This window comes from Triturus cristatus, chromosome 12 (genome assembly GCF_964204655.1).
Source record: "Triturus cristatus chromosome 12, aTriCri1.1, whole genome shotgun sequence".
NCBI lineage: Eukaryota > Metazoa > Chordata > Amphibia > Caudata > Salamandridae > Triturus > Triturus cristatus.
In genome coordinates this window covers 83033227-83046926 of record NC_140595.1, presented here as the reverse complement: position 1 = coordinate 83046926, position 13700 = coordinate 83033227, and the positions used below count along the sequence as shown (strand labels likewise).

Here is a 13700-nt window from a genome sequence, read left to right as displayed (position 1 = left end):
TGTCGGTTTATCAGTCGTAGGGTGCTGTCGGGCGGAAAATCCGATTCCTGGTCCTTGTTACTTATTGTGTAGTAACAAACTAGCTGGAGAGCTCCACAATGGCCTACAGTCCAGTTTCCAAGCCTTGCAAACGACCCAGATCGTTCCAAAGCGAACACAGGACCTTCCAGGAAGCGCGGGAAGAAGAGTACTTGTTTGTGGAATGCCCAAAAGAAAAAGCCACTTGTTTGCTTTGCAAAGAGAAAGTAAATGTGCTTAAGACGTATAATCTGGAACGGCACTACAAAATGCGGAACTCTGGATACACTGCAAACTTTCCACTGAACTCCAAACTGCGTTCTGCGAAGGTGGCATCACTGAAGGAAGCCCTTCTATCCCAACAAAAGCTCTTTCTGTGCCAGATGAAAGAATCCGAGGCAGTAACCGAGGCATCCTTCCAAATTTGCTACTTACTTGCCAAACATAAAAAGCCATTTACAGAAGCAGAGCTGGTTAAGAAGTGTTTTCTCTCGGCAGCAGACATTTTATTTGCCAACTATCCTAATAAATCAAACATTATGAAGGAAATAGGTACATTGCAACTGTCAGATTCCACATGCACACGTTGAATCGAGTCAATGGGTGACAATGTTCTAGCGCAGGTCATCAATGCAGTCAAGCTGTCCCCTTTCTTTAGCATTGCTGTGGATGAGTCAACAGATGTAGGTGATGTGGCACAGTTAATGATTTGGGTGAGGTATTTGGAACAAGGAATCATTCCAAAGGAAGAGCTTCTCTACCTTTTGCCATTGCATGGTCACACAAGAGGAGAGGATGTATTGGCCAGCATGTGTAATTTCTTTGAATCTCATCACCTGCCATTGAACAATCTTGTAAGTGTCACTACAGATGGGGCACCCTCCATGATTGGACATGAGAAGGGCTTTGTATCTCTGTTAAGAAAAAAACTTCAATCATCCACTTTAATTGATTATCATTGTATAATCCATCAGGAAGCATTATGCGCGAAAATAAAACAAGGGCAAATAAATGATGTTATGAAGCAAGTCGTTAAAATTGTTAATTATATTCGAGCGAAGGCACTCAACCACAGACTTTTTAAATTATTGCTGAGGGATGCGGAAAGTGAATATGCAGATCTGTTGTTGCATACTGAGGTTAGGTGGTTGAGCAAAGGTAGAGTGCTAGAAAGATATATTAGTTTGCTTCCAGAAATTGAACAATTTGTAATCAGCCGAGGGCAGTCCTTCCCAGAATTATATGACTTGCAATGGCTCACACCGTGCTCCATTTTCTGTGTGACACCTTCTCACATTTCAACACACTCAATCTGGCACTTCAAGGTAGACAAATGATGAGTGCCATATACTCCTTCGAAAGTAAACTCGAGCTGTTCCGAGAGCAGATGAACGATGGTGATCTCACACACTTTCCTAAGTTGCAGGCTTTAACACAGAGGGTTGAAAAAGCTCAGGAAATGTTGTTCAGTCTCAATCTGTGTACTTATCTGGAGGAAATGTCTGGGGACATTAAGAGGCGATTTTCTCAGTTCAGAGTTCTCACCCCACTTTTCAGGCTTGTAGAAAATCCATGGATGGTTAGTACAAGGAATCTTGAAGCTTTTGAACTTCTTGGTTTGAAAAGGGCACAAGCTGAGATGGAACTAATTGACATGCAATTCAGCTCTGTGCTTGAGTCCTCTTTCTTGGGGAAGGAACCAGAAGATTTCTGGCAAAGTGTGCCACCTGAAAAATTCCCTCTTCTTTTTACCTTGGCACAGAGAATACTTTGCATGTTTGGCTCCACATTTGTAAGCGAGTATTCCTTTTCTACAATGGGTGCTATAAAAAATAAACTAAGAAACAAACTGACTGATGCACATCAGGATCACCTCATGAGACTTGCACTCTCTGAAAAGGTTCCAGAATACAAGAAGTTAATTGCGGACATGAAATGTAAAATTAGTGGATAAACTCTGTGCCTTGGGAAAGACTTTTCCCCCATTATGTTTGCCTTTGTACTTGCTGTTCTACTTTCACTAAATGCCTTCAAATAAAAATGTATTATCAAAATGTGCTCTTTGTAGTTGCATCTGTTTTGAAAGGTTTTGTTTTTTACCCTAGCTCCGCCCCCACTGATCCCGCCCCCACTGACTCCACCCCTACCAGTGCGGCCCTCGGCCACTAACCACACTGTAATTTTGGCCCCCGACAGAAAGTTTGTGAGTACCCCTGCACTAGAGGCTTAGGGGGTCAGGGTGTTTCTACCTTGCCCCTTTTTAGGTCTCGCCTCGCTATCACGTAAGCGATCGCTCAGCGAGACTTATGTAGGGGCTTCAGAAAATGCTCCCAAAGGCTTCCCAGGCAGATCGGGTGGCGGTTACGCACACAACCACGCGCATTCCATTTGCCACTAGCTACTTCCTGCGCGTGCGCCGCCTCACGCATTCAGAGATTTAGTAAGGGGCACAAGACCTTAGGAATGCGGTTTATGGCCAGTGCATGTGAGGCATTCAAGCGCGAAGCTGGCATCTGGCATCGGACTTGAAAGCAGCAGACTGCTTTCGCCAGCGCGCGCTCGGCCTCACTTCCTGCATCCCCTCTAACAACAATTAACTTTCGTTATAACTCACACCCCATATGCTCGTTCCCTCCCACCCTTCCTTTGATGTCCGCTTTTCTTGTTGTTTACAAACCACGCCACACACTGCTGCACGCCGCACACTGCTGCACGCCGCACACTACCGCACGCCGCACACTACCGCACGCCGCACACTACCGCACGCCACACACTACCGCACACTACCGCACGCCGCACACTGCTGCACGCCGCACACTGCTGCACGCCACACACTGCTGCACGCCACACACTGCTGCACGCCACACACTGCTGCACGCCACACACTGCTGCACGCCACACACTGCTGCATTACTCACTGCTGCATGCTGCACGACACTGCTGCACGCCGCACACTGCTTTTATGCGAGTTTATGCTATTGACATTGTAAATGACAATGCCTTTTATTTGTTTTAAAACCAAAACATAAATAAAAGGCATTGTAATTTTACAATGCCAATAGCTCAAACTCTTATAAATGCGAGACCTATTGCATTGCAAATGCTTGTTCTTTATTTTTTATGTGTTTTCCTGGGACTTGGTTCAACAGAGTAACAAGATGGCTGCCAACACTTCCTGGTTTGCAAGGTTGGAGCCAATCAGATCTCAGCACGAGATCTCGGGTGGGGTCATGGATCCTCCACATCCCCAGTTGTCTATCTGAAAAACCTTTAAATAACTCCCCAACTACTGAACAGATTTACATCAAATCACAAAAACGTCCTTCCTTAGACCAACATCTAACTTCCTGCTAAATTTGATGTAATTCTGTTCAACAGTTTGGGCTGTAGCCGTGTCTAAAGGTCCTACGGGAATTAACATAGCAAAAACACACTTTTAAGCACCCCCTGCTTCTCTGCCCCGCTCGACAGATGACCCTCAAACTTTAAACACAGCAGCTGAAGTGAGCATCATATCAGTTTTGAACATTTTGTGAAGATTGGTCAAACGGCACCAAAGTTATAGGCAAATGAAAAAACACTTTTCCTATGAAAACTAGGTCCTAAATATAACTACCTACTGGCAACCGCCAGTAGGATATACACACACACACACATACACTTACATATTTATTTTCTCTCTCATTACATGATGTAAGTTAATTTCCGTACTATTGTAGAACCTAGCACGTAGGGGCAGATATTGTTTTTGCAAATTCAATGTTTTATCGGAAAATGTAGAAATTGATGTTAGTGCAGAAATCAATATAGCAATTTCCAAAGCCAAAGTGGAAACAGTAAAGGCAATTTGTGCTTAACTGCTTAAAGGAAACTAAATTGGCAAGATGGGGACAAGCATGGGGATTTTAAGCAGCAATTTATAGCCTTGCACAGCACTAATTGCTTAACGAGGGAACTAGGCAAATGACTTGGCAATAGAATGCAATGTGGAACTGGTCACGGCAAATGTATTGGGGTGATACTGAGAGTGGTTTTCTAATGTTTACTTACAAGTGGCAATGAAAAAATGTTTAGACAATTTTCAAGTTGTGATGTAGAAACTGTTACAGCAATGTTTTAGTAACGAAGCAATCTATGCTAGCAGCTAAAAAAAACTCCCCTTTAGGATGGCAAGTTGAGCATATACCTACTGGCAACAACTTGGCAAACTTGCTCAACAATGTATCTTACTGCCATTAGCCTGGAGCATTAATGGAGCAGTCAATTTTCAGAAGTGTTCTTGCATATGGGCAACAACCTGGGGAAAGACACTAGAGATTTGATAACACTTTATTTTATGGCACATTCGTGTATCTATTACGTTAGAGAGATATGTACAATAGAGATCATCACAAGAACAATGTGTGCCTTTAATCTCCTAGCACAGCCTTTGAAACTGGTGCAATTCGGAATGCCATACAATGAATTGCTGCCAACACTCTACATCATGCAATGCATACAGAGGTTTAGTGGGCGTGATCTGTGGGACATGACATGCCCATACTTATTTAATAAAAAGAATTCCCCTACTTTTTTTTTTTAAGTTAACTGTCCTTGGAGAGTTAATTCTGCCATTTCAGATTCCTCAGCCGAAATGGAAGAGAGGGAGTTTCCTGTGCTGTGAAGCAGAGGGAGGGAACGTGATCAAAGTATTCTTGCCAGGTCCCTGACTCCTTAAAGAAATTTAAATGTGTGCACTTATTTAATCTGCAAACGTAAGACTGCTTGGAAGTGGCATTGGCACCAATTGATGGAGTCACTTATAAAGATGTATACTTTTTATGGGGCCTGTAGTAAGGGTGATAGCAGCTAAGCTGCGGAGTGTGTGCTTTAAATGAAAATGTATACAAATTGTTTGCACTTGTAGCTTGATTGCCTATTACCAAAATCCATACTTTAGAAACACTTGTTTATGGTCTGTCTTGACAGCACAGTTGTTTCCAGGCCATTATGTGAGAATCATCAGAAGAGGGGCTCTGGTTCAGCCCACTTGTTGGGAGCCAGGAGTGCATTTTGCTTGGTGTGAAGTTGTGAGCTTCCACAAAAAAAGTGCTGGACCCACATACAGCTGTGATCATTTTATTTATTTATTCAACTGCCTGGGCTTGAACTTTAAGGTGCGCACCATTAAGTGAGGCCTGCCCATGCACTTGCACTCTTGCGTGTGCCGGTGTTCGAGGCCCTCCTCCACACGCAGGATCACCTGCGCCTCATCCCTGGTGGTCCAGTAGACCGCTGTTCTCCTTTGCCTTGATCTTCTCTCCTTTCCGTTTTTCACTCGTTTTTGCTTCTCCCTCTGTCTTTTTCTGTTCTGCACTTTTTCTGCCTTCTCTGATTTCTCCACCCATTTCCTTATTTCCCTTAGCTTCCCTGGTGGTCCAGTAGACCTCTGTTCTCCTTTGTCTCACTCCGCTGTCCGGTCCGTTTTTCACTCGTTTTTTTTACCCTTTTTCAAATTGTTTCTGCACTTTTCTGCTTTCTGTGCTTTCACTGCTCTCTGCCTTATTTCACTCTTTTTCTCCTTTTTCCCCCCTCTTACTCCTCCTTTCCCACCCGTTTTTCCCAGCCGCTGCTGCCACCGGGCCCCTACCCCCCAGCACAACCAATCCTGCTCCCCTCCCGCCTCCCAGCTGTCCAGCCCTCCCCAACTCCTACTTAATGGCGGCCACGCCGAAGGCAAGCTCGTCTGCATCCGCCTGTGACCCCATCAGCGCCAGGAACCCCGGATCTCCGCACCGCCAACGATACGACCCGGCGACACTCCACGCCCTCAACCCAGAACCCAGGCAGCAACAACAACTGCTAGCTAGCATCACCGTCCGACACCCACGGACCCTTCAGCCGTCATCACTGCCGGCACACCTGCAGCACCGCCAAGACCACGGACCCAGCGCAACCCACCCGCAAGAACACACCCGAACCGAAGACCCTACAATGCATCCTCCTCAACATCTGATCCCTCCACAAACACGCCACTGAAATCGTGGACCTCCTCGACAGCACCACCCTGGACGTAGCATTCTTCACCAAAACCTGGACCAACACCTCCTCGGGACTGGACATCGCCATCCCCCAAGGATACAAGATCTACAGTAAGGACCGCTCCAACTGTCCGGGAGGAGGAATCGCTATCGTCCACAAATCCACCCTCCGCCTGAGCAAACTCCCCGACGAGCTCACAGACCTGATGGAACACCTTCACTTCCAAGATACTGGCCAGCCCCACCACCACCCTCCGAGGAACCCTGATCTACCAACCTCCTGGACACCGCGGACCTTTAGCCGAATCCATCACGGACATCATCTCCCCACAGGCCATCGCATCCACCAATTACACCCTGCTGGGAGACCTCAACTTCCACCTCAACAACCAACTGGACCCGAGCACCAAATCCCTCCTGGGCAACCTCCACAACATTGGACTCCGCCAGATCGTGACCGAACCCACGCACTCAGCAGGACACACCCTCAACCCCCCTCTTCACAGCAGGAAACTCCATCACCTTCAGCCACACCACCAAACTCCCATGGACCGACCACTGATGCGTCCACTTTACCTTCAGAACACCCACCATCCACAGACACCAGCACCTGCTCCCACGAAGAAATTGGACCAGAATCACCGACGACCAGCTAACCTCATCACTCAGCAACTCCACCCCTACCATCGCAGAAAACGACGACCCCAACGCCACAGCCCTAACCCTGCACAGATGGATCACCGACAGTGCCAACACCTTAGCCCGCCTTAAGAAAAACAACAACACCCACGCCAAGAAAGCTAGATGGTTTACCACCGAACTTCGAGAGTCCAGACGCACTTGCCGCCTCGAAAAGGACTGGAGGAACACCAAATCCACAGAAGCCCACAACAACTTCAGAGCCGCCACCAAAGTCCACCACCAACTCATCAGAAAAATGAAGAAAAAAAGCGATCGAAGACAAAATCTCCACCCACGCACACAACAGCAAAAAACTCTTCAACATCAAAGAGTTCGCCCAACCTACCAGCGAGTCCACCGACATCCCAACCTCACAAGACCTCTGCGACAAACTCTGCACCTTTTTCCACCACAAAATCAAGAGCATTTACGACAACTTCGACGAAGACAACCAACACACTGAACCCTCACTAACCACCCCCGACACCATGAAGCCAACGATCGACAACTGGACAGCCCTCACCACCGTAGACACACTGAAGACAATGGACTCAATCCACTCCGGGGCCCCCACGGGTCCCTGCCCCCACCACATTTTCAACAGAGCCGCCGACACCATCGCACCCATGCTCCGCCACACCATCAACCGCTCCCTGGCAACCGCATTGTTCTCCGACGACTAGAAACACACCGAGATCAACCCCCTCCTCAAGAAACCCTCAGCGGACCCCACCAACCTCAAAAATTACAGACCCATCTCCCTGTTCCCGTTCCCAGCGAAAGTCATAGAGAAAGCCATCAACAGCCAACTCGCCACATTCATCGAAGAGCACAACATCCTCGTCTCCTCCCAATCCAGCTTCAGAAAAAAATCATAGCACGGAAACCGCCCTCCTCGACGCAACAGACGACATCCGCACCCTACTGGTCAAAGGAGAAACAGCAGCCCTCATCCTCCTCGACCTCTCAGCGGTGTTCGACACAGTCTCTCATCACACCCTAATACGCAGACTCCACGATGCAGGGATTCCAGACAAGGCCCTCGACTGGATCCGCTCCTTCCTCTCCGGCAGAACACAGATGGTCAAACTCCCCCCTTTCCTCTCGAACCCTACACCAACCACCTGCGGAATCCCCCAGGGGTCATCCCTCAGCCCTACGCTCTTCAACGTCTACATGGCTCCGCTCGCCCCTATCGTCAGAACCTACGGACTCAACACTGTCATACGGAGACGACACCCAACTCATCCTCTCCCTATCCAACGATCCCAACACCGCCTGGGCATGGAAGCCGTTGCCAAATGGATGAAAAACAGCTGCCTTCAACTTAACACCAACAAAACAGAAGTACTCATCATGGGCCCACACCCCGATGCCTGGAACGACGCCTGGTGGCCCCCCGCCCTCGGAAGCCCGCCGTCTCGTCCTCTTGCTTCCACACCCTCCGCCTCCTACGTAAGACCTTCAAATGGATCCCCCTCAAACACAGAAAGACCATCACTCACGCCCTGGTCACCAGCAGACTCTACTACGGCAACACACTCTACGCCGGAATAAACAAAAACATCACACGCAAGCTACAGAACATCCAGAACGCCACCGCAAGACTGGTCCTCAACCTGCCAAGACACTGCCACATCTGCCAGCACCTGCGCACACTCCACTGGCTCCCCATCGAAGCTAGAGTCACCTTAAAGACGCTCACACACACTCACAATGCCCTCCACGACACCAGACCAGCATACCTGAACAGTCGACTCAAATTCCACACACCCCAAAAGACCCTACGATCAGCCCAGCTCTCCTACGTGGTCCCCCGCACCAGAAAGATCAGATCAGGCGGACGCTCCTTCTCCTTCCTCACGGCCAGAGCCTGGAACGCCCTCGCTCTCCACCTCAGACAGACATCTCTCCCCATCTTCACAAGAAACCTCAAAACCTGGCTCTTCAACAGACCTTCCTCCTTGATGGACTGGAACCTGCGAAACCCCCCCTCCCCCAGCGCATTGAGACCCTCACGGGTGAGTAGTAGCGCTTAACAAACGCATGATTGATTGATTAAGTCATTGTAAAGTTACTAAAGTGTCTTAGATAATTAGATTATTTATGGTGTTTTTCTCCGACAGAAGCAATGATGGGAGATGGTTTAATGGTGTATTCATACGACAGACTTATGACCATTGCCAATGATTGTTATCTTAAACCTTTTTTTTTTTTTGCATATTTGTGAACGACTATCAAATACCACCGCTCAAGTTTTAACTAATAGCCTTCATATTCATAGTACTTTCTGTCACAAGCTGGGACTTTGTAGCACTAAAATATACTCAAGTCATTCTAACCCAATCAACCAACCAGGACTCAATTCTGTCGTGGTCTGGTTATACACACAGACATCTGCAGTGATCACAGTAATCAACAGAGATTTCATAACATAAAATAGTGCTTTTCCCACAGATTAGTCAAACTTGCATTTATGTTTAATTTAAAATAAGATATTTTATATAGTTTCAGTTACCTGGATGTGAAAGATCAACAAAATATTTACAGACTATGTTCTTTTAAGCCACGTCCTCGACCTCGCCCCATGTTCACTGACCCAGCACCCATTGCTCTCATGATCACAGTTCCCATACTTTTTTAAATACACTTCGACTGTCTTAGTTATAATCTGCCCGCTGTACACACATTATCAATGGTCGAACAAGTTATTCAATTGGCATATACAGGATTGGCTACAACAGAAAAGTAAGTTCCAGGGCAAAGAGTCAGACTTTGGAGTAGGGGGATATACTAGTTTATACTTCCGGAAAACTACTCCCCATTGACAGGGTGCCTTGGAATGTCAGACTTACTCGCTACAACATGAGGCATAAATAAAGGCGCAATACAGTACGTATTGATCTCCACATGCTCATCATTTATCTATCACGTAATAGACCGAGGCAGAGCATGACTCACGTAGACATACTCTAATTGATATTAAAAAATGAAGACAGGCACACATACTGGTGACTCGATTCTTCTTGCACAATAAAGGTGACCGACGACCTGTCCGCCACTTCTTTTCTTCTTGCACAATGAAGTTGACCACCTGTCTGCTGCTACTTCAGGAAGCCGATAAATACAGTACAAAGTCCGTTTTTTTATTTAAATCTTTTTACGGATGGCATTTGTCCCCTCGTTTCAGCACTTCCGGTTCGCATGACAGCCAATGCCAATGAGAAACATAAACCGGGAGTCGCATAGGACCGGGGCGGACTCGTAGTCTGGAGGGTAACCTAGGATTGGTTTATTGTTAGGACCTCGGCAAATTCGGGTTGGCTGAACAGAATTCACAAGTGTTGATTGGCTGGGAAGTCCGCACGTGCCTGTGCTCAGCACTAAACGCTGTCCAGTCCAGTCCAAGCTTACTCTGCTGTTCGTTAATGGAGCTTCCTGGGGAGATCCTCACCGCGTGTAGCTTAGGCACCAGACCAGTCTTTTAAACACAAAGTGTAGTTTACATTCCTTAGATTTGTATTTTATGCAGACAGCTTAGTGAGCTACTGCTTTTGCTGTAGAGAGCCTTGTGTAACTTGCAATTGTAATTTATCTAATTACCGGCTCCTTAATTATTAATGTTCACTATTGTGCTCTGTATGTCTTATTGGTGCATCCGCGCTGTGGACACTCATGCAGTCAAGAGCAGCGGAGCTTCTCGTACCTCAGCCGGCCCATTAGCATCCAGATGCCCCCCCCCCCATCTTCCAGTCCCACAGTCAATCGCCGCCCTGTCCCTTATTTCCCTTAACGCTTCTCTCCCAAAGCTTATTACTTTGGGACATTGCCAGAATATGTGTAAGACTGTTGTATATATGTGCTTGCTTTGTTATGGCTACTTGGGGTCAGTAGTCCATTCTTTGTGTTTATGTCTCCTCAACCTCCCTCACTACCTATGAGTGTTCTATCTGGTATGTGAATGTTCCAGTCTTTGCAGTTGATGGTCTGGTCAGCTAGCGAAGTGCTTTATCTCTGCTGTGCTATCTTAACCTCTTCAGCGCTGCGCGGATTCCCGCGCAGTGCTGAAAGATCTGAGCGCGGGCGGGGCCATGACGGAACGGTTCCGTCATAAGCACAGCCCAACCGGCGTGCATGACGGAACCTTTCCGTCATCGGCATCGAAGAGGTTAATAAATCTATCTTGTAACCAGAAGACGTGTCTTGATGCCTATCTAATCTACCTACAACAAAGACGCCTAGCCTTTTCCACACACCATCTCCAGCGTTCCTCTGATCTTAAACTGTCAAGCCTTTTTAATGTGACTGGTGTATAATAACCTGTCCATGATTTGTACGTTTACATCCATACGCGGAACCAATGAGTAGGAGAGAAATATCCCGTTAGGCTTCATTTTCGATTCCTTCATCGTGATTTCTCTCCCATTTCTTCCTAGGTGTTCTATAAGAGCATTGATTCAGATAGTCCCATACAATAACCTATACATTTATTTATAAGAGCAAACCCTTAGTGCCCATGAGGCGCCTTACTCCTCGAACTGTCAGTGCTCCATCGCTACTAATTAAGTTAGTAAAATCAAGTGCTGTTGATGAAAATATTACAGTCTAGTAGCAGGGAGCCTTTTCGGAGTAGTAGTATTTCTCCGTTTGAAGGTATTTATCTAGAGCGCTCTGGTTTATCTTTGTTGGCTGGGAGTACCTGCTTTGAAGAAATAGCCAATGATGTGGTGTTTTTACCCTTTTCACAACAAGGGATTTTCTAGAGGCCAGTGGTTACAACCCTCCTGAGGATGTTACGAGTTTTGAGTAGCAGCTGATTTCTCTTATTACATGTGTCTTAGTGGTGCAGCAAGTCCTTGTAACTTTTTCAAGAGGTATTCATCATTTGCGGGATATTGTTATTTCGTACATACAGGCAGTTTTGATTCCTCGCTTTATATCTTGCTTTTTTCTAACAGTTTGCACTTTAGATCCCCACCAGCGGAGGCAAAAAGTAAATACATGTGGCGTGGACAGGCAAGACAGCCGGGTGGATGTGATCCTCATCGGCTACCCCGCCACGTTTTGGTTTAGAGTAGCTAATGAATCACAGCTACATGGCAGCCCACTACAGAGGTGACTGCTTGCCCTGGGTTGTGGTCTGAAGGCTATTTCTGCCCCTGATGGCGGGGATGCACGGCAGATGGAGGATGATAGAGGACGAGCCCGACGCCAATCAAGATGGCGATGCTGGAGCTTGACTGCTAGGAGACGGCCTCCGGGCCAATTCCAGTAGTCCCAGCAATCCCATCCCTATAACAGAACCCAGAAGGGGACTTAAGCACCCCTGGGGAGGTGACTTACTGGATCCTGCGGTCACCCAGCAGCAGTGCCTAGGAGGGGGCGCAACCTTGCCCGCAGCCGGAGAACGGCGTCACAATGCCACGCGGGCGTGAGGTAACAAGTGGGATGCGTCGACTAGAGCACATGTGCCTGGGGACAACCGAGGTGGGAGCCTATTGCCGAATTTGTCGCCTCCCGAGGTAGGAGACAGAGGACGGTGTCGCCTTACTTCAACACGGCACTCCTGTGAGGCCGCAGCAGAGGGGGGGGGGGGCCTGGAATAGAGCTCCCTGAACATATCTGTGGACACAGATGGGCTTTTTGGGGTCACTCTACAGGGGTACAGCGGAATATATTCTGCGCGGAGGCGCTACAGATTAATGCAACTTTGCCCTGCCTGACCCTAACATGGCGAGCGCCGCCGGGAGTGCTTAACCGGGCACAGTGAGAGAAATGCTTCCCTCCTCATGTGTGTGACATTTGTTGTGTGAGAGGTGCCTAACTGCAGATTGTCTGCGGGTGTCTCAAGGCTCGTTTCTGCAGGTCTCCGTGGAAGGCGAACAGTTCACGTATTCAGATCCAAGGGGAAAGACTGCCTTCCATGTAAAGAGGGAAAGTCTGACCCCGAACGTGCAGTGGGGCTACTGGCTGCCTCTATGCCACAGAAAAAGAACTCAAATAGAGTTGACCAGTTACTTTACTCCCACTGAGAAGAGGGATACACAGGTGCTAGGGGATACAAGAAAGGACATGGCGCTCACTAACGAGGACCTCCTGGCCTCTCAGAGAGTTCAAAACTTAACTGCGGACGAAACTCAAGATGGACATGACTGCCTCACTGGAGAAGCTTAAAGCAGACCTCACCGACCGCATGACCTCCATCCAACAGGATGTAGATTCCATTGGCACCAGGTTACTTGAGGTGGAGGCCCAATCTCAAGACCTTGACAAACGCATGTTGGACACTCACAGCAGGGTGCAGGATCTCCACGCTCAACTACACCAGGCCCTGCTGAAGATTGCGGACTTTGAAAATAGATCCAGAAGAGATATTAGAATTCGAGACCTAAAAGAAGGGGCATGATTTAGAGGCCTTCATTGAGGGCCTATTTGCGGAGGTGCTGGGGACGCATCAACCAAAAATTAAAATTGAGAGAGCCCACTGCAATCAATCAATCAATCATTTATATAGCGCACTACTCACCCCGAGGGTCTCAAGGCGCTGGGGGAGGGGGGTCCGCTACTGCTCGAACAGCCAGGTCTTGAGTTGCTTCCTGAAGGCGAGGTGGTCCTGGGTCAGGCGGAGGTGGGTCGGGAGGGAGTTCCATGTCTTGGCGGCGAGGTAGGAGAAGGACCGTCCCCCTGTGGTGGCTCTTCGGATGCGGGGGACGACGGCGAGGGCGTAGCCGGTCGATCGAAGCTAGCGTTTGGGAGCGTAGAAGTTGAGGCGGCTGTTGAGGTATCCTGGGCCTTGGTTGTGTAGGGCTCTGTGTGCGTGGGTGAGGAGTCGGAAGGTGATTCTCTTGTTGACCGGGAGCCAGTGCAGGTCTCTCAGGTGTCCGGAGATGTGGCTGCGACGAGGGATGTCCAGGATGAGTCGTGCTGAGGCGTTCTGGATCCGCTGGAGTCTCTTCTGGAGTTTGGCGGTGGTTCCGGCAT

At 48.1% G+C, this 13700-nt stretch overlaps 1 protein-coding gene across 2 annotated transcripts in view; it reads right to left on the bottom strand.

Annotated features, from left to right (window-relative positions):
* Window positions 1–9956, bottom strand: part of FLAD1 (flavin adenine dinucleotide synthetase 1) — a 135820-nt gene extending 125864 nt beyond the window's left edge. Inside the window, exon 1 of one of the 2 annotated variants that reach the window (XM_085636865.1) lies at window positions 9729–9956. The gene's annotated coding sequence lies outside the window, so the exon portion shown is untranslated. The remainder of the gene's footprint in view (window positions 1–9728) is intronic. The other variant, XM_085636864.1, reaches the window with a different exon arrangement.
* Between the last annotated feature and the right edge of the window lie 3744 nt (window positions 9957–13700).